Raw genomic sequence first — 25645 nt, forward strand, 5'->3', positions numbered from 1 at the left:
TGGAGGGGTGTATGCTGGGTTAAGAACATTCAGAAATCTCTTCCAATACACATTGCCTGTGAGCATCAGAGGTGAACCAGTTGCATACACAGCTCGAGCAAGACATTCATCAGCTTTCTCTGACTACGTTCCTCCATTGATTCCAGGAGGACCATGAGCTGTTGCTATCGATAAGGTGTCTGATTCATCATTTTCACCTTGAATAGAAGTAGAGAGACTTTTGTCAGAGGTTGCTGGTTGTGAGCGCTGAGGGAACTTTTTGCACCCAAATACAATTCCATGTACAGATAAATAGTTAAGCGCAGTTAGATTAAACAACTCCTTTGTATGATAAATGTTTTACAAATGAAACATGTATTTAAACAGGTGAATTAACACTCCTCAGTTAGCAGGCTCAAGGAAGCTAAAACCCACATGGTAGCAAAAACTAACTAGCAGAAATTGTTAAGAAGTTAGAAATGATTTAAACACACTTTGCTGTAGGCTACTATTTACTAGTTAACAAAAAATCATGTATGTCATATAAAATATATTCACCCCACCCAGTATCATAATCAAAACGAACCAGAAAGCATGTAGTCCTTGGCTCAGACAGTGTAGTAGTGGGGGCTCAAAAGCATCTCATTAGTGTGCAAGATCTTGAGAATCAGCTGTGCATGCAGAGGGTTGCAATTCCACTGAATTGGTGTTAGTTTAACCAAGATATGCCACAAGACCTAGAATTGTCTTATGTGTATCCCACAAAAAAGGTTCACTCTTATTAGCTAACTTATTTTATGAATCTAAGCAAAATTCCCAGGCTTAACTTCCCATGGAAAATTTCCGGAAATGTACCGTAAAGTTTCTGACCCTTTGCAACCCTACTATGTACAGACTCACTGACCATAGACTTGTTATTAAGAGAAAACAGGCTATGTGCCCACTGCCCACAAAATGAGGTGGAAACTGAGCTGCATTTCCTAACCTCCTGCCAAATGTATGGCCAGATTGTCAGTGGTGTAAAGTACTTCAGTAAAAATACTTTAAGTACTATTCAAGTAGGTTTATTGAATCTGTACTTAATATTTATATTTGACAACTTTTACTTTTTACTCCGTACTCGTTACATTTTGAATGCTTAGCAGGACAGGAAAATTGCCTAATTCCCACACTTATCAAGAGAACATCCTTGGTCATCCCTACTACCTGATCTGGCAGACTCACTAAACACACATGCTTCATTTGTAAATTATGTCTGAGTGTTTGAGTATGCCCCTGGCTATCCGTAAATTAAAAAAACAAGAAAATCGTGCCATCTGGTTTGCTTAATATAAAGAATTTGAAATGATATATACTTTTACTTCTGATACTTTTTACATTTTTCATTTAACCTTTATTTAACTTCATCGGGGTAGGGGGTAGTATTTTGACATCCGGATGAAGAAAGTGCCCAGAGTAAACTGCCTGCTACTCAGTCCCAGAAGCTAAGATATGCATGTTATTAGTATATTTGGATAGAAAACACTCTGAAGTTTCTATAACTGTTTGAATGTCTGTGAGTATAACAGAACTCATATGGCGGTCAAAAACCTGAGAAAAAATCCAACCAGGAAGTGTGGAAATCTGAGGTTTGTAGTTTTTCAAGTGATTCCCTATCCAGTATACAGTGTCAATGGGGTCATTTTGCACTTCCTAAGGCGTCCACTAGATGTCAACAGTCTTTAGAACGTTGTTTCATGCTTTTACTGTGAATGGGGAGAGAATAAGAGCCATTGGAATCAGATGACTGAGAAAATGACATGAGCTCAGTGGCGCGCGCTCCCATGAGAGTTAGCTGTGTTCTTTTTCTTTTTTGAAGACAAAGGAATTGTCCGGTTGGAAAATTATGGAAGATTTATGATAAAAACATCCCAAAGATTGATTCTATACATCATTTCACATGTTTCTATGAACTGTAATATAACTTTTTTGACTATTCGTCTGAACTAACTGCGCGAGCACAGTGGATTTGGATTACTCGACTGAACGCGCGAACAAAAAGGAGGTATTTGGACATAAAGGATGGACTTTATCGAAACAAATGAACATTTATTGTGGAACTGGGATACCTGGGAGTGCATTCCAATGAAGATCATCAAAGGTAAGTGAATATTTATAATGCTATTTCTGAGTTTTGTTGACTCCACAAAATGGCGGGTTTGGTTTTGTGACTGAGCGCCGTACTCAGATTATTTCAAAGTGTGCTTTCGCTGTAAAGCTTTTTTGAAATCTGACACAGCAGTTGCATTAAGGAGAAGTGTATCTATAATTCTTTGAATAAGAGTTGAATATTTTATCAACGTTTATGATTAATAGTTCTGTAAATTGATGTGCTCATTCACCGGAAGTTTTGGGAGGCAAAACATTTCTGAACATTACACGCCAATGTAAAATGGAGTTTTTGGATATAAATATGAACTTTATCGAGCAAAACATACATGTATTGTGTAACATGAAGTCCTATGAGTGCCATCTGATGAAGATCATCAAAGGTTAGTGGTTCATTTTAGCTGTATTTCTGTTTTTTGTGACGCCTCTCCTTGCTTGGAAAATGGCTGTGTGGTTTTTCTTGTCTCGGCGCTGTCCTAACATAATCTAATGTTATGCTTTTGCCGTAAATACTTTTTGAAATCGGACAATGTGGTTGGATTAACGAGAAGTGTATCTTTAAAATGGGATATAATAGTTATATATTTGAGAAATTTGAATTATGAGATTTTTGTTGTTTTGAATTTGGCGCCCTGCTATTTCACTGGCTGTTGAATAGTGTGTCCCGCGGGTGGGACGGTAGCGTCCCACATACCCCAGAGAGGTTAACTAGGTAAGTCAGTTAAGAACAAATTATTTTTTACAATGACGGCCTCCTGCGGGATGGGGGCTTAAAACTTCTTGCAGATCATTGGGACGCTAGCGTCCCATCTGGCCAATAATCCACTCGGTTTCTCTCCTTCAAAATGCATGCAAAATGAATCCCAACCGTTACCAATAAACTTATCCAAACAAGTCAATCAACGTTTATAATCAAACCTTAGGTACCCTAATATGCAAATAAATGATACAATTTAAGACGGAGAATCGTTATTGTCTTTACCGGAGATAAACAAAAAGAACGCGCTCTCTCGGCCATGCGCTTGGAAACACTACAGGCAAAATGGGAGCCACTTACAAAAACTACAACTTCTCCCTCATTTTTCCAAAAACCAGCCTGAAACTCTTTCTAAAGACTGTTGACATCTAGTGGAAACCCTAGGAACTGCAATCAGGGACGATTTCCTAGGATTTTTATTTACATTCTACAAAGTTGAATCTATCTATCACATACCCACAACCACGTAAAAATCTGCTAAAGCCCTCTGTTTGAATTCCTTCTAAAGCTTTCTGTGTTGTTGCCCTGCGACGATGATCATAACTCCACACTTTGCAAAACAGTAATAATGACCCATGTATGTATGCAGCAGTCCAGTAGCTCCCCACTCAGCAAATCCTTCATCCAGAAACTGAGAGGTTTCGGCTGACCACATTGAAAATACACAAATGCGGGGACAACAGTATGATTTTGCGGCACATCTGAGCAGATTGTGTTAACAAACTGTATAGCAGCACTACACCCCTGCATTCCTCTGCCCTGGCATGCAGGGCGCAGAGAAACATAGAGATCACGTGTGTGGCTGTTTTATGAAAATCTGGCAATATTTGGCCAATGAAACACTTCTAGTTGGTCTCAGGGAAAGTAAAACAATTAGGATGGGAGACTTTTAAAAACGGGATTGAGTGAAGTATCAGGAAATATGTCGAATGAGAAACTAACGAGCATGGAGAGCCTCACAAGTTTGACGAAATGACATTATATCTTTCAGTCTGATATGAATATTTACTTGATGTTGCAGCTCTTCGTCAGAAGCATGTTTTTTGTAAGTAGTTTGGCCTATCTGTCATCTCCAAGTTAAGCTGGAATTTGGAGCCCAAAAGGACTTGTTTGATGATATTATTAGTTGGTGATAGATAGGCCTGCCTATGACATCGGCCTATGTCTCGTCTGGCACTGTGCAGAATATCAGATCTCAACAATGATTGGAGCAGTGTCGAGCATCACCAGTAAACTATTTCATCCTGATGATAGATGTTCAGAAGAGCAACGTGACTCTAAAAGACGGGTTGGAATGTCTGACTGAAATATGGGACAAATCAATCTTTTCTTCCTAAATTGGTGGTGTTTGAATTTGTTGATGAAATGCGGGACATGATTGTTTGGTTGCGGGACGTGAGACAAAAAGACAAAACGCGGGACTGTCCCACACAATCGGTGACATGTGGTCACCCTAGAGACATGTGGTTTAGTGTCATAAAAAAAAACCTGGCTAGAGTTGCCAGACAGAGGTGGAATGGTAGATGCCCTGCGCTCACCCCACCAGCAAGCAGCTACAGCGGGGGAAGGGAGGGGCCATGTGTTGTAGGATGGATGTGATGTGACAGAACCCGGGTTGACAAGGCCAGCGCTGGTGATCTTGTCTGTCTGTCACATGGATAGTTGACTGGATGGATGGTTGACTGCTCCAGGTATGAGACATGATGTCGGCTTTGACTACGTGTCTCCGGATGAGATTGTGAATACGGTCTGTCCCTCTCTCAATCAACACGACAGCATCCAGTTAATGCTCCTGTCTTCATGATCATCCTTTCCATGGACGAGAGAGAGAGAGAGAGAGAGAGAGAGAGAGAGAGAGAGAGAGAGAGAGAGAGAAAGAGAGAGAGAGAGAGGCCTGGCAACCTTTATTTGGGAATGCTCCACTTTGGGATGCGTGTCCTCCTGGACATGTGGTCATTTAGACTCTCACTCTATTATTCTCTTCCCATCTCTCTCTCTATTCCTCACTCCCATCTCTCTCTCTATTTTTCCCTCCCATCTCTCTCTCTATTCCTCCCTCCCATCCTCTGAGAAATTACACTTGTCAAGAGGATTTCTTTGGGCCTGGTCAAAAGTCGTGTATTATACAGGGAACAGGGTGTCCATATAACAGTGAACCATTTCAGAGGCAGCCGAGGTATCAGGGTCGAGGTCGATGGACGAGCCCGCCCACATAACTTGGACAACAAGCATCAAGATGGAATAACTGGGAATTGCTTCTCTTGAAAAGCCTTGGCTTTTACTTATAGAACAAAGATCAACCCCCCCCTCCTCCCCCCCATGGAGAGAGGGATGGATATATGGATGGATGGCATGGAGGTAGAGACAGACCAGATTGGACTGCTGTAACGGCCATGACCTTTCCTTCAGTAGGTGCGCTGTTATGGATGCAGAGACATCCAGAATACCTATCAGAAAAATTAATGTGAACGTTCTTACTCAGGTCAAAGTTATATTCAGGTTAGAGTTTCTAGAACTGGTGCCATGCTATACAAACAGCTCTACAAACTGCTCTACAAACTGCTATACAAACTGCTCTACAAACACAAACTGCTCTACAAACACAAACGGCTCTACAAACACAAACGGCTCTACAAACACAAACTGCCATACAAACTGCCATACAAACTGCTCTACAAACACAAATTGCTCTACAAACACAAATGGCTCTACAAACACAAACTGCTCTACAAACTGCCATACAAACTGCTATACAAACTGCTCTACAAACTGCTCTACAAACTGCTTTACAAACTGCTCTACAAACTGCTCTACAAACTGCTCTACAAACTGCTTTACAAACAAACTGCCATACAAACTGCTCTACAAACTGCTCTACAAACTGCTCTACAAACTGCTTTACAAACTGCTCTACAAACTGCTCTACAAACTGCTCTACAAACACAAACTGCTCTACAAACACAAACTGCTCTACAAACTGCTTTACAAACTGCTCTACAAACACAAACTGCTCTACAAACACAAACTGCTCTACAAACACAAACTGCTCTACAAACTGCCATACAAACTACTCTACTAACTGCTCTACAAACACAAACTGCTCTACAAACACAAACTGCTCTACAAACACAAACTGCTCTACAAACTGCTTTACAAACACAAACTGCTCTACAAACTGCTCCACAAACTACTCTACTAACTGCTCTACTAACTCCTATACAAAATACTCTACTAACTGCTCTACAAACTGCTCTACAAACTGCTCTACAAACTGCTCTACAAACACAAATTGCTCTACAAACTGCTCTACAAACTGTGAGAAAGGCAGTAGGCCTTTTGTTCAATCCCAACAACTAACTCTTCACAGTATCCTAACCCTAAGACCCAGGCCGTATTCAAAAAGCCTCTCGGAGTAAGAGTGCTGATCTAGGATCAGTTTGGCCTTTTATGATCATTATGCAGATGAATATATGAACGGGAGGGACCTGATCTGAGACTATGTAAAGAGAGGCCCAGGACACAAAGGTAAAAAAAAATATCTTGAACTTGGGACCTGTAAATAAATAAAAGTGGAGATGTTTTACTGCTCATTGACATCAAAGGGAGGGAGACACACTATCTGGAAACCGTAAGAAAAAAGCTTCAGACTTAAATCTGAGGCCAATAACCCTAGTGAACCACATCCACACCCTGCCCACACACAGGGTGTTATTGCAGTGCACTCTAAACAAGGGAGAGACTTTGGATGCATCCCAAATGGCACCCTATTCCCTATATAGTGCACTACTTTGGCCAGAGCGATATGGGCCCCGAGTGGTCAAAAGCAGTGCACTATATAAGAAATAGGGTGCGGTCTGGGACGTGTCCTTTCCTTCAGCTTCCAACTGTCATGGGAGCTGTCAATGAATTATCTGTCCAATGATCTTGGCTGCATTTTGAAAGCGTCTGGAGTCACACTTTAAAAAGGGGAAATCTGTGATTGCTACATACATTTCTGTACTTTTAAATTCATGATATATATACCCACTGATTCTTCAAGAGAACAATTTATAAAATGGCTCATGAGTCTTACCTGTCTAACCCAATCCGAACCCAAAATATAATCTTGTTTTACCCCTTTCTTTATAAACAACACACTGTATAGCCTCAAAACATGGTTAAAACTTCAATTTTGATATCATCGATGATCAGTCCTTGCATTCATACCATTGTCTATGAATTTGAGAGTGGTTCCATTTCAGCCCCACCCCTCAGCTCTTTACCACATCAGTGGGGGTTGGCCGCTTTGTTAACGTTTGAACGGCAGATTGCCCCTTTAAAAGACATGCACATGCCTGTTCTGTTACACACACAAACACACGAAAACACACACAATTTACTCACTACACAAACACACACACACCCACACACCAGGTAGGCCTTGTATAAACTTTACATATGTTGTGTACTTTAGGAACGCCATGTGGATTAACCTAATCTGTTGAAATCTGATTAAAAAAACATCCATGATCCAGCCAGTCTCAACAGAACAGAACCAGTCCACAGCCAGCCAGCCTCACCAGAACAGAACCAGTCCACAGCCAGCCTCACCAGAACAGAGCCAGTCCCCAGCCCGTCTCAACAGAACAGAACCAGTCCACAGCCAGCCTCACCAGAACAGAGCCAGTCCACAGCCAGCCTCACCAGAACAGAGCCAAATCATAGCCAGTCTCACCAGAACAGAACCAGTCCTCAGCCCGTCTCACCAGAACAGAGCCAGTCCACAGCCAGCCTCACCAGAACAGAGCCAAATCACAGCCAGTCTCACCAGAACAGAACCAGTCCACAGCCAGTCTCACCAGAACAGAGCCAAATCACAGCCAGTCTCACCAGAACAGAACCAGTCCTCAGCCCATCTCATCAGAACAGAGCCAGTCCTCAGCCAGTCTCACCAGAACAGAGCCAGTCCACAGCCCGTCTCAACAGAACAGAACCAGTCCACAGCCAGTCTCACCAGAACAGAGCCAGTCCACAGCCAGCCTCACCAGAACAGAGCCAGTCCACAGCCCGTCTCAACAGAACAGAACCAGTCCACAGCCAGTCTCACCAGAACAGAACCAGTCCTCAGCCCGTCTCACCAGAACCAGTCTACAGCCAGCCTCACCAGAACAGAGCCAAATCACAGCCAGTCTCACCAGAACAGAACCAGTCCTCAGCCCGTCTCACCAGAACCAGTCTACAGCCAGTCTCACCAGAACAGAACCAGTCCACAGCCAGTCTCACCAGAACAGAACCAGTCCACAGCCCGTCTCACCAGAACCAGTCCTCAGCCCGTCTCAAGAGAACAGAACCAGTCCACAGCCAGTCTCACCAGAACAGAGCCAGTCCACAGCCAGCCTCACCAGAACAGAACCAGTCCTCAGCCCATCTCATCAGAACAGAGCCAGTCCTCAGCCCGTCTCATCAGAACAGAGCCAGTCCACAGCCCGTCTCATCAGAACAGAGCCAGTCCTCAGCCCGTCTCATCAGAACAGAGCCAGTTCACAGCCAGTCTCACCAGAACAGAGCCAGTCCTCAGCCCGTCTCATCAGAACAGAGCCAGTTCACAGCCAGTCTCACCAGAACAGAACCAGTCCTCAGCCCATCTCACTAGAACAGAACCAGTCCTCAGCCCATCTCACCAGAACAGAACCAGTCCTCAGCCCATCTCATCAGAACAGAGCCAGTCCTCAGCCCAACTTATCAGAACAGAACCAGTCCTCAGCCCATCTCATCAGAACAGAGCCAGTCCTCAGCCCGTCTCATCAGAACAGAGCCAGTCCTCAGCCCATCTCATCAGAACAGAACCAGTCCTCAGCCCGTCTCACCAGAACCAGTCTACAGCCAGTCTCACCAGAACAGAGCCAAATCACAGCCAGTCTCACCAGAACAGAACCAGTCCTCAGCCCATCTCACCAGAACAGAACCAGTCCTCAGCCCATCTCACCAGAACAGAACCAGTCCTCAGCCCATCTCATCAGAACAGAACCAGTCCTCAGCCCGTCTCACCAGAACAGAACCAGTCCTCAGCCCACAGTTCAAAACATTAACTATTACTTTTGGTATTTATTTTTTTACAGAGAGCATTAGGTTTAGATCTGTCCCCTCCTCCTATTGGCTGCCTGGCACTTGGTAGGGCCTCAAATGAAATCTTACCGACCCAAAGTATTTCCCCTCCACTTGAACAGGCAGAGAGGGAACACCTCCACCTTTATTTGTACGGGAACAGAGCCCCAGGGCTGACATTACATCATTGTGGTGTTTCTCAGCAGAGCATCAAGCACCAGAATTACTCACTGAATCCTTTGAAGAGCTCTCACTCTCTCTCTCAGAGCAGCAGGCCCATTGATGTAGGTGCTGTAAGTTGCGTAGCGTCGCAGCCTCCCAGCCCTCCCTACCTGCCTGCTTGATACTTTCTGCTCAGGCAGTAAATTCATGTGGTTTACACCTGCAGCACAGCCAGACTGAAGCAGCAGTTCACCCTCCCACCCTGCCCTGCCTGCCACAGGCCATGCCCTGTTCAGGGTCCAATACTGGAAAAGCATGCAGGAAGAGGAGGTGGAGAGGGGTGGAGAGGAGGTGGAGAGGGGTGGAGAGGAGGTGGAGAGGGGTAGAGAGGGGTGGAGAGGAGGTGGAGAGGGGTGGAGAGGGGTGGAGAGGGGTGGAGGGAAGGAGAATGAGGAGGAAGAGGAAATATCTTCCTCCTGCTCTCAGGAGAGACAGACTAGGACAGAAAACAAATGAAGCATCAGCCAACTCAACCCAGTCTGGTCTAACCAGCAAGCCCCAATCCATCATACCTCTGGCCCCATTGTGGAAGAGCATCCCTGGCTGGGTCCCACTCATTACTGGTACCACCACCACCGCCTAGCCCAGATAATATTGGTATCGAGGGATTCCTCCTCCACCAAATAATTCCATCTGGCAGGCCTGAGTCTTACACCATGGTAGTGTGGGGGAGAGTGATGGCTGTGACAGAGGATGTCAGTATTATGGTTAGTGTAAACCTTATTAATACCAGGGGTGAAAGTAAGGCGGTACGCTGCGGTATGGTGTCACTGCACAATAAATAGTGGGGGTATGTCGTACAGGTAAAACATGAGCCTATCAAATAATGAAAACAACATTAAGAAAACTATAGGATAAAACTTTTTATCAGAGGCATGAAAAATGAGCGAATGGACTTGAAAACGGGTGGTACAGCCTACGCTCCAAAATGCGATGTGGTTCGATGAGAACACTCGACACCGAGACGTGTCCAGACAGAAGTGGACTGATAAATTCTGGCCTAATGACAATCACCAAATGTCATTAGACTTTCTGGTGTTTTGTGTAACAGATGTCCCTTTTCCATCCTCCACTGTTTGGAGGATGAATATATGTTGTGACTAGATGAACGTGCTCACTAGCCTAGTAAAGGAGACCTTTGACAATCAGATGAAAACATCATGACTGGTTGTGTTTATACCACAATAAAAGGTAACACATTTTAAAGGTTAAATAACAATCTTTACAACTAGGCCAACAGAGATCCTATTGAATTAATAGGGATTCTATACGTAATTCTATGATTAGGACCACAACAATCTTTTAGGCACCCGTACCGGAAGGAAATTAATTATAATATATGATTATATATAATAATTATATAATAATATAATATAATTATATCACTATGATACTTTCGTCTGGGGAAGGATGGATGGAGGCACAAAACCCATATTTCCTTCCACTGAGTAATAACTATATAATACTAATAAGCCTGGAACACAGAAATAACATCAAGGGACTTCCATTAGCCAAACTGGCTTCCTATAATAAACCGATGCGACAGAGCAGGGAATAACAATAGAGATATGAGTTCTGATGAGGTAATCATGAGTTGTAATGAGGTAATAATGGGTTGTGATGAGGTAATAATGGGTTGTGATGAGGTAATAATGGGCTGTGAGGAGGCAATAATGAGTTGTGATGAGGTAATAATGGGTTGTGATGAGGTAATAATGGGTTGTGATGAGGTAATAATGGGCTGTGATGAGGTAATAATGGGTTGTGATGAGGTAATAATGGGCTGTGAGGAGGCAATAATGAGTTGTGATGAGGTAATAATGGGTTGTGATGAGGTAATAATGGGTTGTGATAAGGTAATAATGGGTTGTGATGAGGTAATAATGGGTTGTGATGAGGTAATAATGGGCTGTGAGGAGGTAATAATGAGTTGTGATGAGGTAATAATGGGTTGTGATGAGGTAATAATGGGTTGTGATAAGGTAATAATGGGTTGTGATGAGGTAATAATGGGCTGTGATGAGGTAATAATGGGTTGTGATGAGGTAATAATGGGTTGTGATGAGGTAATAATGGGTTGTGATGAGGTAATATTGAGTCTTGAGGAGGTAATAATGGGTTGTGATGAGGTAATAATGGGTTGTGATAAGGTAATAATGAGTTGTGATGAGGTAATAATAGGTTGTGATGAGGTAATAATGGGTTGTGATGAGGTAATAATAGGTTGTGATGAGGTAATATTGAGTCTTGAGGAGGTAATAAGTTCTGACACAGTGAGTAGAGGTCTATGTAGATCAAAGGAAAGTGTCACGTCCGCTCCCGCTCTTCCCCCCTGGCCGCTCGAGGGCGCTAGGCTCCCCAGCATTGTGCACTCCTGCCATCATCATTACGCACACCTGCCTTCCCCCCATCACGCGCATCAGCGCTTATTGGACTCACCCGACTCAATTACCTCTGTCATTACCTCCCTATATCTGTCTGGTTCCCCACTCTGTTCCCTGCTTCTGCATTGATTGTCTTATGTCCTTGTATACCCGTGTGCTGACGCTATTCCAGTCTTGTTTAATGTCTGTTCCTGATTAAGTGTTTGACTCCCCGTACCTGCTTCTCATCCCCGGCGTCGGTCCTTAAAGAAAGCAGTGGTGAAAACTTCTGAGAGACCTAAGGCTCTATTCGAACTATGAGATATGAAGAAGAGTCTGAAGAGTGCGGCGGCGAAAGAAAATCCAACTTTTTAAATTCACATTACATCCTTCCCTTCCCTCTTGTTGTGGCTGACAACAAGACATTATTGGTCCATGTATACAGAGGTGTTTAGGTTAGCCTGCTACCAGATCAGGAAAAACTCTGATCCACAGAATTTCAAAATAAATTATATATTCTCACCCACCATTCTTGACTCCCGAGTGGTGCAGCGGTCCAAGGCACAGGATCTCAGTGCTAGAGGCGTCACTACAGACCCTGGTTCGATTCCAGGCTGTATCACAACCGACCGTAATTGGGAGTCCCATAGGGCAGAGCACAATTGGCCCAGCGTCGTCTGGGTTTGGCCGGGGTAGGCCGTCATTGAAAATAAGAATTTGTTCTTAACTGACTTGCTTAGTTAAATAAAGGTTAAATAAACAAATACAAATAAAAACTCTCGGACCTGTTTGCCACCTCTGAAAGAACCACACAATGTTATGAAGGTGTCCATGTATGATCTACATTTGACATGTTTGTGGTGGTGGAGGATGGACTTCCATACTTTTATCTGGCTCAGTGCAGCCGGCAGCTACTGTGACAATTTCAGAATGTAACAGGCTATTACCTCAATCTCAGGTAAAAAATCCATAAAACAAGTCTCAAATGTTAGGAAAATGTGTCTATTTCATCTGTTTCAAAAACATTGCTCTGCTATTACCATGTATACTGTAGGAATTTTGGCTCAACAGACCATTCTATTTAAACAGCCCTGCTTCGAGGGGGGCAGCTGTCAGGCGAGCGGTTGAGACGTGGCAAAAAGTTTACATTGGAGTAATATGCGTAGCAGACTGTATTTTTAGGGAAAGTGTTGTACGTGTGAAGAAGCTCTAACAGGCTGACCTTTGAACCCTGTGTTCTTGAAACAAGAAAGATGTGATAAGGCTTCACCTCTCTTGAAAGGGCAAATCAGGGTAATGTGCGCAAAGTGCATGTGTGTGTGTGTGTGTGTGTGTGTGTGTGTCTGGCACACACAATGCAAGTGTTTGTGCATGGAGGCAGCCAGACAGACAGAGCAGCAACTCTACACGCAACACAGCTACCTATCCTTCCCCAGTCAGTCCACAGTCCCAGAGTCTATCAGTCTATCTATCTACCAGTGAAGCATAGGATCTGAACAAAAGGGGGATTGTTATGGACATTCCTCCATTATTTAGCACATTGCTGACCAACAACAAAGCTTCTGCTCTACCTGGACCAGCCATGGATCACTGTCATCTCCATCCTATTCCCAACTCTTGTCCCCTCGTAGCCCCCCAGCCTTTGTTTTCCAGCTAGACCCTCTGCCAGTGAATATAAATGTGGGCTGACTAAGGCAGGCAGACAGGCAGGAGATGGTCTGGCCCCATCAGCACGGGGCTTTTCAGAAGTTAACCCCACCCAGCCCCCAGTCTCAGTCAGCTCGCTGTGTTTCTGACTCAAAACATCTGCATTTCAATCAGAATGAAAGTAGAGGGTAACGTAAGCTGCCAGCCTGACATATTTCAATATATATTGTGTGTCACTGTTGATTATTTGGTTCTTATGCGTTATGTGCATGAGTGACTCAAATCAAGATGGAGTATCCAATACCAGAATGCCATCTATTTACCGTGGTTGGCGTATTCACTGGTCTATAAAATCACACAGCATGTCATCTTCTTCACAGCTCCTTGCCAAGACATAAACACTTCCTGTAACATTAGCAGCATGTCAGAGACAGGACACAGAGCCGAGCACTTCATCATACAAATCAGCCAGAATGTTTTGGGGGGGATCAATGAGAGAGCAACGCAAGACATGTGAAACCTCTGGAAGAGACCTTAGAGGACGAGGGAGAAGCCAGAGCTGCACGCCTAGCAACACACTTGTCCCAGGTGGTGTATGCGTGTATATACACACTCACACACACACACACACACACACAAACACACACACACACACACACACACAAACACACACACACACACACAAACACACACACACACACACACAAACACACTCACACACACACACACACACACACAAACACACACACACACACACACAAACACACACACACAGAGAGAGACAGAAAGTGAAAGTGAAAGAGAGGAAGAAAGAAAGAGAAAGAGAGAAAGAAGGTGAAAAAGAAGAGAGAAGGTAAAGAAGGTGAGAGAGAGAGAGAGCATCAGAACAGAAGGGTAAAACAGGAGGAAACAGTTAGGTTGTTGGTTAGAGAGAGAGCATCAGAACAGAAGGGTAAAACAGGAGGAAACAGTTAGGTTGTTGGTTAGAGAGAGGGAGTCAGAACAGAAGGGTAAAACAGGAGGAAACAGTTAGGTTGTTGGTTAGAGAGAGGGAGTCAGAACAGAAGGGTAAAACAGGAGGAAACAGTTAGGTTGTTGGTTAGAGAGAGAGCATCAGAACAGAAGGGTAAAACAGGAGGAAACAGTTAGGTTGTTGGTTAGAGAGAGGGAGTCAGAACAGAAGGGTAAAACAGGAGGAAACAGTTAGGTTGTTGGTTAGAGAGAGGGAGTCAGAACAGAAGGGTAAAACAGGAGGAAACAGTTAGGTTGTTGGTTAGAGAGAGAGCATCAGAACAGAAGGGTAAAACAGGAGGAAACAGTTAGGTTGTTGGTTAGAGAGAGAGCATCAGAACAGAAGGGTAAAAACAGGAGGAAACAGTTAGGTTGTTGGTTAGAGAGAGAGCATCAGAACAGAAGGGTAAAACAGGAGGAAACAGTTAGGTTGTTGGTTAGAGACAGGGAGTCAGAACAGAAGGGTAAAACAGGAGGAAACAGTTAGGTTGTTGGTAGTCAGAACAGAAGGGTAAAACAGGAGGAAACAGTTAGGTTGTTGGTAGTCAGAACAGAAGGGTAAAACAGGAGGAAACAGTTAGGTTGTTGGTTAGAGAGAGAGCATCAGAACAGAAGGGTAAAACAGGAGGAAACAGTTAGGTTGTTGGTTAGAGAGAGGGAGTCAGAACAGAAGGGTAAAAACAGGAGGAAACAGTTAGGTTGTTGGTTAGAGAGAGAGCATCAGAACAGAAGGGTAAAACAGGAGGAAACAGTTAGGTTGTTGGTTAGAGAGAGCATCAGAACAGAAGGGTAAAACAGGAGGAAACAGTTAGGTTGTTGGTTAGAGAGAGAGCATCAGAACAGAAGGGTAAAACAGGAGGAAACAGTTAGGTTGTTGGTTAGAGACAGGGAGTCAGAACAGAAGGGTAAAACAGGAGGAAACAGTTAGGTTGTTGGTTAGAGAGAGAGCATCAGAACAGAAGGGTAAAAACAGGAGGAAACAGTTAGGTTGTTGGTAGTCAGAACAGAAGGGTAAAACAGGAGGAAACAGTTAGGTTGTTGGTTAGAGAGAGGGAGTCAGAACAGAAGGGTAAAACAGGAGGAAACAGTTAGGTTGTTGGTAGTCAGAACAGAAGGGTAAAACAGGAGGAAACAGTTAGGTTGTTGGTAGTCAGAACAGAAGGGTAAAACAGGAGGAAACAGTTAGGTTGTTGGTTAGAGAGAGAGCATCAGAACAGAAGGGTAAAAACAGGAGGAAACAGTTAGGTTGTTGGTTAGAGAGAGAGCATCAGAACAGAAGGGTAAAACAGGAGGAAACAGTTAGGTTGTTGGTTAGAGAGAGGGGGTGTGTCGGCAGATGAAAGACAGAGGGGGAAGTAACAGCACACCCAACAGGAAATGACAGCAGTTGGAGTGATTTAGGATGTCATAACACCTTAGTCATCCATCACAAGCACACAGTGCTTTATGACAGGCCGTGATGTACCATACAGATTAGTGATATGGAGTCCTGATTTGTGACATGGCAAACGTACCAGTACACGTTTGTTGTGAGGATAAGAAAGAGGTAGGTCCTGATTCGTAGTCTGTGTGTATGAGCCAACTCTGAGTCAAAGTCATGCACATATGCATCCTCTACAGGACAAAAAGCGAGCGAGACAGAGACAGAGAGAGAGACAGAGACAGAGAGAGACACACACAGAGAGAGAGAGAGACACACATAGAGAGACAGAGAGAGAGACACACAGAGCGACAGACAGCGAGAGAGACACAGAGAAAGAGACACATTGAGATAGAGAGAGAGAGACACAGAGAAAGAGACACAGAGAGAGAAAGAGACACAGAGAGACACAGAGAGATAGAGAGAGCGAGAGAGAGAGAGAAAGAGACACAGAGAGACACAGAGAGATAGAGAGAGCGAGAGAGAGAGGAGAGAAAGAGACACAGAGAGACACAGAGAGATAGAGAGAGCGAGACACAGAGAAAGAGACACAGAGAGATAGAGAGAGCGAGAGAGAGAGGAGAGAAAGAGACACAGAGAGAGAAAGAGACACAGAGAGACACAGAGAGATAGAGAGAGCGAGAGAGAAAGAGACACAGAGAGATAGAGAGAGATAGAGAGAGCGAGAGAGAGCGAGAGAGAGAGGAGAGAGAGAGGAGAGAAAAAAAGCAGCCTAAAATGACTTTGGCTGGAAGTTGAAAGCATAGCAGGGTGGCGGTTAAAGTGACGATAGCACTTAAAATACAGCTGCCACCGTGAAACCAATACATAGAGAAAGCAGGCGAGCAGGGCAGGGTTAACCTTTTAAACCCTACAGCTGAACAGAGCTAGCTTCTTGTGTACTGCTACTGTTGCTTGGCGGCAGGCGAGGCGATGGAGCTGGCGAGGCGGTGGGGTGGCCGGCACTGGGCTGGGAGGGGTCCTGTGTGTTCTGGGTACCTCCCGTCTCGTCCTGTCTGGTCCTGGCCCATTATGGCCTCCTCTCTTGGGGTTTCCAGCCTGTGGCCTCCCGACAGAGAGACAGAGACAGAGACAGAGAGAGAGAGAGAAGCGCTGCCTGGTTCCCTCAACCAAGCTCTCATTATAGTCTAAATGCAGCAAGACATAACTCCATCTCCAACTGCTACTTGCCTGGCCTGTTCATTTGCTTTCTCTGTCTATGAGCTGAGACGAAAGGAGGTACACAGTCCAGAATACTGGCTTGGGATGTTCATTTTTCTGACTTAGTTGGTATGTGCAGTTGTGTATAGACATCATGAAGGTCAGACTAAGCTACTGTATAGACATCATGAAGGTCAGACTAAGCTACTGTATAGACATCATGAAGGTCAGACTAAGCTACTGTATAGACATCATGAAGGTCAGACTAAGCTACTGTATAGACATCATGAAGGTCAGACTAAGCTACTGTATAGACATCATAAAGGTCAGACTAAGCTACTGTATAGACTTCATGAAGGTCAGACTAAGCTACTGTATAGACATCATGAAGGTCAGACTAAGCTACTGTATAGACATCATGAAGGTCAGACTAAGCTACTGTATAGACATCATGAAGGTCAGACTAAGCAACTGTATAGACTAGACTATAGACTGTATAGACTATTTTGATTTTTCAACACCGATACCGATACCGATTAAATCAGACAATTTTTTTATTTTATTTTTATTTGTAATAATGACAATCACAACAATACTGAATGAACACTTATTTTAACTTAATATAATACATAAATACTATCAATTTAGCCTCAAATAAATAATGAAACATGTTCAATTTGGTTTAAATAATGCAAAAACAAAGTGTTGAAGAAGAAAGTAAAAGTGCAATATGTGCCATGTAAGAAAGCTAACGTTTAAGTTCCTTGCTCAGAACATGAGAACATATGAAAGCTGGTGGTTCCTTTTAACATGAGTCTTCAATATTCCCAGGTAAGAAGTTTTAGGTTGTAGTTATTATAGGACTATTTCTCTCTCTCTACGATTTGTATTTCATATACCTTTGACTATTGGATGTTCTTATAGTGTCACTCCCTGACCTGAGAGAGACGGGTTATTTCTCTATTTTGTTAGGTCAGGGTGTGGGGTGGGCATTCTATGTTTGTATTTCTTTGTTTTGGGCCGAGTATGGTTCCTAATCAGAGGCAGCTGTCTATCGTTGTCTCTGATTAGGAATCATACTTAGGTAGCCTTTTCCCACCTGTGTTTGTGGGTAGTTTTCTTCAGTTAAGTTTTCTGTACCTGACAGAACTGTGCGTGTTCGTTTTCTCTTTGTTATTTTTTCTTTAGTGTTCGGAGTTAAAATAAATATTCATCATGTGTCACGACTACTGCCGAGGGTTGTTCCTCTCCCTGTTCGGGTGGCGCTCGGCGGTCGTCGTCACCGGCCTACTAGCTGCCATCGATCCCCTTTTCGTTTTTTCTGTTAGTCATGTCTTTATTAGTTGCACCTGTGTTCTGTTAGTTAATTAGTGATATTATTTAAATCCGCCTCTCCACCTGTTCTGTGTGCGGGCTTGTTATGTGTTTTCACTGTGTTCGTGTTGTGTATCGTGTTGGACTTTGGATTTATTACGTGTTTGTGTTTGGGCATTTTTTCCTCTTTTGTGGTACTTATTAAATATATATATATATATTGTACCAAACATTTTTCTGCCTCTGCGCCTGACTCCACACCCACGATGTCCAAACGTTACATCATGAGCAATCAACACGCTGCGCTTTGGTCCCCTCTCTACGACAGCCGTTACATTTAGGCACTTTAGTATTGCCAGTGTAACAGTATAGCTTCCGTCCCTCTCCTCGCTCCTACCTGGGCTTGAACCAGGAAAATATCGACAACAGCCACCCTCGAAGCAGCGTTACCCATGCAGAGCAAGGGGAACAACTACTCCAAGTCTCAGAGCGAGTGACGTTTGAAACGCTATTAGAGCGCACCCGCTAACTAGCTAGCCATTTCACATCGGTTACACCAGCCTAATCTTGGGAGTTGATAGGCTTGAAGTCATAAACAGCGCAATGCTTGAAGAATTGCGAAGAGCTGCTGGCAAAACGCACGAAGGTGCTGTTTGAATGAATGCTTACGAGCCTGCTGCTGCCTACCATCGCTTAGTCAGACTGCTCTATCAAATCACAGACTTAATTATAACATAATAACACACAGAAATACGAGCCTTTGGTCATTAATATGGTCGAATCCGGAAACTATCATTTAGAAAACTAAACATTAATTATTTCAGTGAAATTCGGAACCGTTCCGTATTTTATCTAATGGGTGGCATCCCTAGGTCTAAATATTCCTGTTACATTGCACAACCTTCAATGTTATGTCATAATTACGTACAATTCTGGCAAATTAATTACGGCCTTTGTTAGGAATAAATGGACTTCACACAGTCCACAATGAGCCAGGCGGCCCAAACTGCTGTATATACCCTGACTGCTTGCACGGAACGCTAGAGAAGTGACACAAATTCATGTTAGCAGGCAATATTAACTAAATATGCAGGTTTAAAAATATATACTAGTGTATTGATTTTAAAGAAAGGCATTGATGTTTATGGTTAGGTACATTGGTGCAACGACAGTGCATTTTTCGCAAATGCGCTTGTTAAATCATCACCCGTTTGTCGAAGTAGGCTGTGATTCGATGAGAAATTATATGCAACGCAGGACACGTTAGATAAACTAGTAATATCATCAACCATGTGTAGTTAACTAGTAATTATGTTAAGATTGATCGTTTTTTATAAGATAAGTTTAATGCTAGCTAGCAACTTACCTTGGCTTCTTGCTGCCCTCGCGTAACAGGTAGTCAGCCTGTCATGCAGGCTCCTCGTGGAGTGCAATGTAAGGCAGGTGGTTAGAGCGTTGGACTAGTAACCAGAAGGTTGCAAAAACGAATCCCCCCTGAACAAGGCAGTTAACCCCCGTTCCTAGGCCGTCATTGAAAATAAGAATGTGTTCTTAATCTAACTTGCCTAGTTAAATAAAGGTGTGTAAAATTATTATTATAATTATTATTATTTTTTTTTTTTAATCAGCAAATCGGTGGCCAAAAATACAGATTACCGATTGTTATGAAAACTTGAAATCGGCCCTAATTAATCGCCCATTCCGATTAATCGGTCGACCTCTAGTATAGACATCATAAAGGTCAGACTAAGCTACTGTATAGACATCATGAAGGTCAGACTAAGCTACTGTATAGACATCATGAAGGTCAGACTAAGCTACTGTATAGACATCATGAAGGTCAGACTAAGCTACTGTATAGACATCATGAAGGTCAGACTAAGCTACTCTATAGGACAGGGGTATTCAACTCTTACCCTAAGAGGTCCGGAGCCTGCTGGTTTTCTGTTCTACCTGATAATGAATTAGTGCCACCTGATATCCCAGGTCTAAATCAGTCCCTAATTGGAGGGGAACAATGAACAAAAGAAGTGGAACTGGCTTCGAGGTCCAGAGTTGAGTTTGAAGTGTAAAGGTTATTCACATTCAAAGAAATGACTCACTTAATGTAGAAACATATCAACAACAGTGGTTGATATTTGATGCAGTATAATGTAATACTTTGAGTGAGACGCAGAGCCCAAGATTCTCAGCTGTCTTTCTTTCCTGTAACTTTATTTCACAGGAAGTTTGAGTCTTTCCAAGGAGGAAGTGAGACGAAAGCCACATATTCTCTTTGGTTCTGGTTTGAAGACACTATGAGTTCCATCTGGGACCGACGGGCGCTGCCGCTAACACTGCCACGTCTCTGCCTCCGGATCTGCCTCTTAATTCTGCCTCTCCCTGTCCCCGTCTCAGCCTCTGTCCCTGTCTTTAACTCTGCCTCTCCCTGTCCCCAACTAAGCCTCTGTCCCTGCCTCCAACTCTGGCTCGCCCTGTCCCCATCTCAGCCTCTGTCCCTGTCTTTAACTCTGTCTCTCCCAGTCCCGGTCTCATGCCTCTGTCCCTGCCTCCAACTCTTCCTCTCCCTGTCCCTGTCTCAGCCTCTGTCCCTCCCTCCAACTCTGCCTCTCCCTGTCCCTGGCTCAGCCTCTGTCCCTGCCTCCAAATCTGCCTCTCCCTGTCCCTGTCTCAGCCTCTGTCCCTGCCTCCAACTCTGCCTCTCCCTGTCCCCGTCTAAGCCTCTGTCCCTGCCTCTCCCTGTCCCTGGCTCAGCCTCTGTCCCTGTCTTTAACTCTGCCTCTCCCTGTCCCCAACTAAGCCTCTGTCCCTGCCTCCAACTCTTCCTCTCCCTGTCCCTGGCTCAGCCTCTGTCCCTGCCTCCAACTCTGCCTCTCCCTGTCCCTGTCTAAGCCTATGTTCCTGCCTCCAACTCTGCATCTCCCTGTCCCTGGCTCAGCCTCTGTCCCTGTCTTTAACTCTGCCTCTCCCTGTCCCTGTCTAAGCCTATGTCCCTGCCTCCAACTCTGCATCTCCCTGTCCCTGGCTCAGCCTCTGTCCCTGTCTTTAACTCTGCCTCTCCCTGTCCCTGTCTAAGCCTATGTCCCTGCCTCCAACTCTGCCTCTCCCTGTCCCTGGCTCAGCCTCTGTCCCTGTCTTTAACTCTGCCTCTCCCTGTCTCTGTCTAAGCCTATGTCCCTGCCTCCAACTCTGCCTCTCCATGTCCCTGGCTTAGCCTCTGTCACTGCCTTTACTTGTTCCTCTAGCTCCTCTCTCTCACATGCTGCTGACAGCACAGCCCCGCTGCAGGGAAATCAGACCATGTGATGAGATGAGATGCAGGCAGCTTCCCTCGCTGGGCTAAAACAACAGTCAACAGTCAACTTGGCCTGGGGAGAGACAATATGGAGATGATAGGTGATACATATGGTGAGCAGATGCCTTCATTTCAACTTCATCAGGACCAAGAAAACCAATGGTGACACTGGTAACTGCAGTTATAATGCGTTGTAAGACTTATACGTTTTAAAGTTATAAAGCCTATGACCTCCTTTATAATATGTTATTATCGTCTCATAATGAACCATGTTTGTCATGCCACTGCAATGACTGACTGATACTATGCTAATGTTAAATGGCAAAAATAGAAGTATGGTGACACTTGGCTGGTGGTCTAGTAACCCTTTGTGCATTCCATTATAAAATGTCATCCCAAACCAGGAAGTAGGATCAGTAGCTCCTCCTCCCGTGCAGATCAGGCCTTAGACCCAAACAGAACCCTATTCCCTACATAGTGCACTACTTTAGACCAGAGCCCTATGGTGGTGATACCATCCAACTGGGTAAATATCGGTTGGCATGGTGATAGTGAACCTGAGCTCACCTTCTGTCGCCCGAATCGTTCCACCTGGGCAAATCAGGCGGGGGTTGGTAGTGGTGGGGGTTGGTAGTGGTGGGCGGGGGTTGGTAGTGGTGGGGGGGTTGGTAGTGGTGGGGGTTGGTAGTGGTGGGCGGGGGTTGGTAGTAATGGGCGGGGGTTGGTAGTGGTGGGCGGGGGTTGGTAGTGGTGGGCGGGGGTTGGTAGTGGTGGGGGTTGGTAGTGGTGGGCGGGGATTGGTAGTGGTGGGCGGGGGTTGGTAGTGGTGGGCGGGGGTGGGTAGTGGTGGGCGGGGGTTTGTAGTGGCGGAGGTTGGTAGTGGCGGGGGTTGGTAGTGGTGGGGTTTAGAGTGGGGGGCGGGGGTTTCTAGTGGTGGGGGTTGGTAGTGGCGGGGGTTGGTAGTGGCGGGGGTTGGTAGTGGTGGGGGTTGGTAGTGGCGGGGGTTGGTAGTGGCGGGGGTTGATAGTGGTGGGCGGGGGTTTGTAGTGGTGGGGGTTGGTAGTGGCGGGGGTTGGTAGTGGTGGGGTTTAGAGTGGGGGGCGGGGGTTTGTAGTGGTGGGGGTTGGTAGTGGCGGGGCTTGGTAGTGGCGGGGGTTGATAGTGGTGGGCGGGGGTTTGTAGTGGCGGGGGTTGGTAGTGGTGGGCGGGGGTTGGTAGTGGTGGGGGTAGTGGTGGGCGGGGATTGGTAGTGGTGGGCGGGGGTTGGTAGTGGTGGGCGGGGGTGGGTAGTGGTGGGCGGGGGTGGGTAGTGGTGGGCGGGGGTTTGTAGTGGCGGAGGTTGGTAGTGGCGGGGGTTGGTAGTGGTGGGGTTTAGAGTGGGGGAGGTTGTTTCTAGTGGTGGGGGTTGGTAGTGGCGGGGGTTGGTAGTGGTGGGGGTTGGTAGTGGCGGGGGTTGATAGTGGTGGGCGGGGGTTTGTAGTGGTGGGGGTTGGTAGTGGCGGGGGTTGGTAGTGGTGGGGTTTAGAGTGGGGGGGCGGGGGTTTGTAGTGGTGGGGGTTGGTAGTGGCGGGGGTTGGTAGTGGCGGGGGTTGATAGTGGTGGGCGGGGGTTTGTAGTGGCGGGCGGGGGTTGGTAGTGGCGGGGGTTGGTAGTGGTGGGGGTTGGTAGTGGCGGGGGTTGATAGTGGTGGGCGGGGGTTTGTAGTGGTGGGGGTTGGTAGTGGCGGGGGTTGGTAGTGGTGGGGTTTAGAGTGGGGGGAGGGGGTTTGTAGTGGTGGGGGTTGGTAGTGGCGGGGGTTGGTAGTGGCGGGGGGTTGGTAGTGGCGGGGGTTGATAGTGGTGGGCGGGGGTTGGTAGTGGCGGGGGTAGGTAGTGGCGGGGGTTGGTAGTGGCGGGGGTTTGTAGTGGCGGGGGTTGGTAATGGCGGGGGTTGGTAGTGGCGGGGGTTGGTAGTGGCGGGGGTTGGCAGTGGCGGGGGTTGGTAGTGGCGGGGGTTGGTAGTGGCAAGGGTTGGTAGTGGTGGGCGGGGGTTGGTAGTGGCGGGGGTTGGTAGTGGTGGGCGGGGGTTGGTAGTGGTGGGGGTTGGTAGTGGTGGGGGTTGGTAGTGGTGGGGGTTGGTAGTGGTGGGCGGGGGGTTGGTAGTGGCGGGGGTTGGTAGTGGTGGGGGTTGGTAGTGGTGGGGGTAGTGGTGGGCGGGGATTGGTAGTGGTGGGCGGGGGTTGGTAGTGGTGGGCGGGGGTGGGTAGTGGTGGGCGGGGGTGGGTAGTGGCGGAGGTTGGTAGTGGCGGGGGTTGGTAGTGGTGGGGTTTAGAGTGGGGGCGGGGGTTTCTAGTGGTGGGGGTTGGTAGTGGCGGGGGTTGGTAGTGGTGGGGGTTGGTAGTGGCGGGGGTTGATAGTGGTGGGCGGGGGTTTGTAGTGGTGGGGGTTGGTAGTGGCGGGGGTTGGTAGTGGTGGGGTTTAGAGTGGGGGGCGGGGGTTTGTAGTGGTGGGGGTTGGTAGTGGCGGGGGTTGGTAGTGGCGGGGGTTGATAGTGGTGGGCGGGGGTTTGTAGTGGCGGGGATTGGTAGTGGCGGGGGTTGGTAGTGGCGGGGGTTGGTAGTGGTGGGGGTTGGTAGTGGCGGGGGTTGATAGTGGTGGGCGGGGGTTTGTAGTGGTGGGGGTTGGTAGTGGCGGGGGTTGGTAGTGGTGGGGTTTGGAGTGGGGGGCGGGGGTTTGTAGTGGTGGGGGTTGGTAGTGGCGGGGGTTGGTAGTGGCGGGGGTTGATAGTGGTGGGCGGGGGTTTGTAGTGGCGGGGGTTGGTAGTGGCGGGGGTTGGTAGTGGCGGGGGTTGGTAGTGGTGGGGTTTATAGTGGTGGGCGGGGGTTGGTAGTGGCGGGGGTTGGTAGTGGTGGGGGTTAGTAGTGGTGGGCAGGGGTTTGTAGTGGCGGGGGTTGGTAGTGGCGGGGGGTTGGTAGTGGCGGGGGTTGATAGTGGAGGGCGGGGGTTTGTAGTGGCGGGGGTTGGTAGTGGTGGGGGTTGGTAGTGGCGGGGGTTGGTAGTGGCGGGGGTTGGTAGTGGTGGGGTTTATAGTGGTGGGCGGGGGTTGGTAGTGGCGGGGGTTGGTAGTGGCGGGGGTTGGTAGTGGTGGGGGTTAGTAGTGGTGGGCAGGGGTTTGTAGTGGCGGGGGTTGGTAGTGGCGGGGGTTGGTAGTGGCGGGGGTTGGTAGTGGCGGGGGTTGGTAGTGGCGGGGGTTGGTAGTGGTGGGCGGGGGTTTGTAGTGGCGGGGGTTGGTAGTGGCGGGGGTTGGTAGTGGTGGGGGTTGTGGGGGCGGGGGTTGGTAGTGGTGGGGTTTATAGTGGTGGGCGGGGGTTTATAGTGGCGGGGGTTGGTAGTGGCGGGGGTTGGTAGTGGCGGGGGTTGGTAGTGGCGGGGGTTGATAGTGGTGGGCGGGGGTTGGTAGTGGCAGGGGGGTCGGTAGTGGCGGGGGGGTTGGTAGTGGCGGGGGTTGGTAGTGGCGGGGGTTGGTAGTGGCGGGGTTTATAGTGGTGGGCGGGGGTTGGTAATGGTGGGGGTTGTGGGTGCGGGGGTTGGTAGTGGCGGGGGTTGGTAGTGGTGGGGTTTATAGTGGTGGGCGGGGGTTTGTCGTGGCGGGCGGGGGTTGGTAGTGGCGGGGGTTGGTAGTGGTGGGGTAGGTAGTGGCGGGGGTTGGTAGTGGCGGGGGTTGGCAGTGGCGGGGGTTGGCAGTGGCGGGGGTTGGTAGTGGCGGGGGTTGGTAGTGGCAAGGGTTGGTAGTGGTGGGCGGGGGTTGGTAGTGGCGGGGGTTGGTAGTGGTGTGCGGGGGTTGGTAGTGGTGGGCGGGGGTTGGTAGTGGTGGGCGGGGGTTGGTAGTGGCGGGGGTTGGTAGTGGCAAGGGTTGGTAGTGGTGGGCGGGGGTTGGTAGTGGCGGGGGTTGGTAGTGGTGGGCGGGGGTTGGTAGTGGTGGGCGGGGGTTGGTAGTGGTGGGGGTTGGTAGTGGCGGGGGTTGGTAGTGGCGGGGGTTGGTAGTGGTGGGCGGGGGTTGGTAGTGGTGGGCGGGGGTTGGTAGTGGTAGGCGGGGGTTGGTAGTGGCGGGCGGGGGTTGGTAGTGGTGGGCGGGGGTTGGTAGTGGTGGGGGTTGGTAGTGGTGGGGGTTGGTAGTGGCGGGGGTTGGTAGTGGCGAGGGTTGGTAGTGGTGAGGGTTGGTAGTGGTGGGGGTTGTGGGGGCGGTCATGCCATCGTGGCACGGTG

The 25645-nt window shown here is 47.3% G+C and overlaps 1 protein-coding gene and 1 long non-coding RNA gene across 3 annotated transcripts in view; one reads left to right on the forward strand and one right to left on the reverse strand.

Annotated features, from left to right (window-relative positions):
- Positions 1–25645, reverse strand: part of LOC115200516 (E3 ubiquitin-protein ligase znrf3-like) — a 185544-nt gene that overhangs the window by 154288 nt on the left and 5611 nt on the right. The gene's annotated exons all lie outside the window — the stretch shown is intronic.
- On the forward strand, positions 14050–15328 carry LOC115200519 (uncharacterized). The gene is made up of 2 exons (XR_003879531.1): positions 14050–14233; positions 15246–15328. It is a non-coding gene; the product is annotated as an uncharacterized LOC115200519 (long non-coding RNA).

The sequence above is a fragment of the Salmo trutta genome, chromosome 9 (assembly GCF_901001165.1).
Source record: "Salmo trutta chromosome 9, fSalTru1.1, whole genome shotgun sequence".
NCBI classification, from domain to species: domain Eukaryota; kingdom Metazoa; phylum Chordata; class Actinopteri; order Salmoniformes; family Salmonidae; genus Salmo; species Salmo trutta.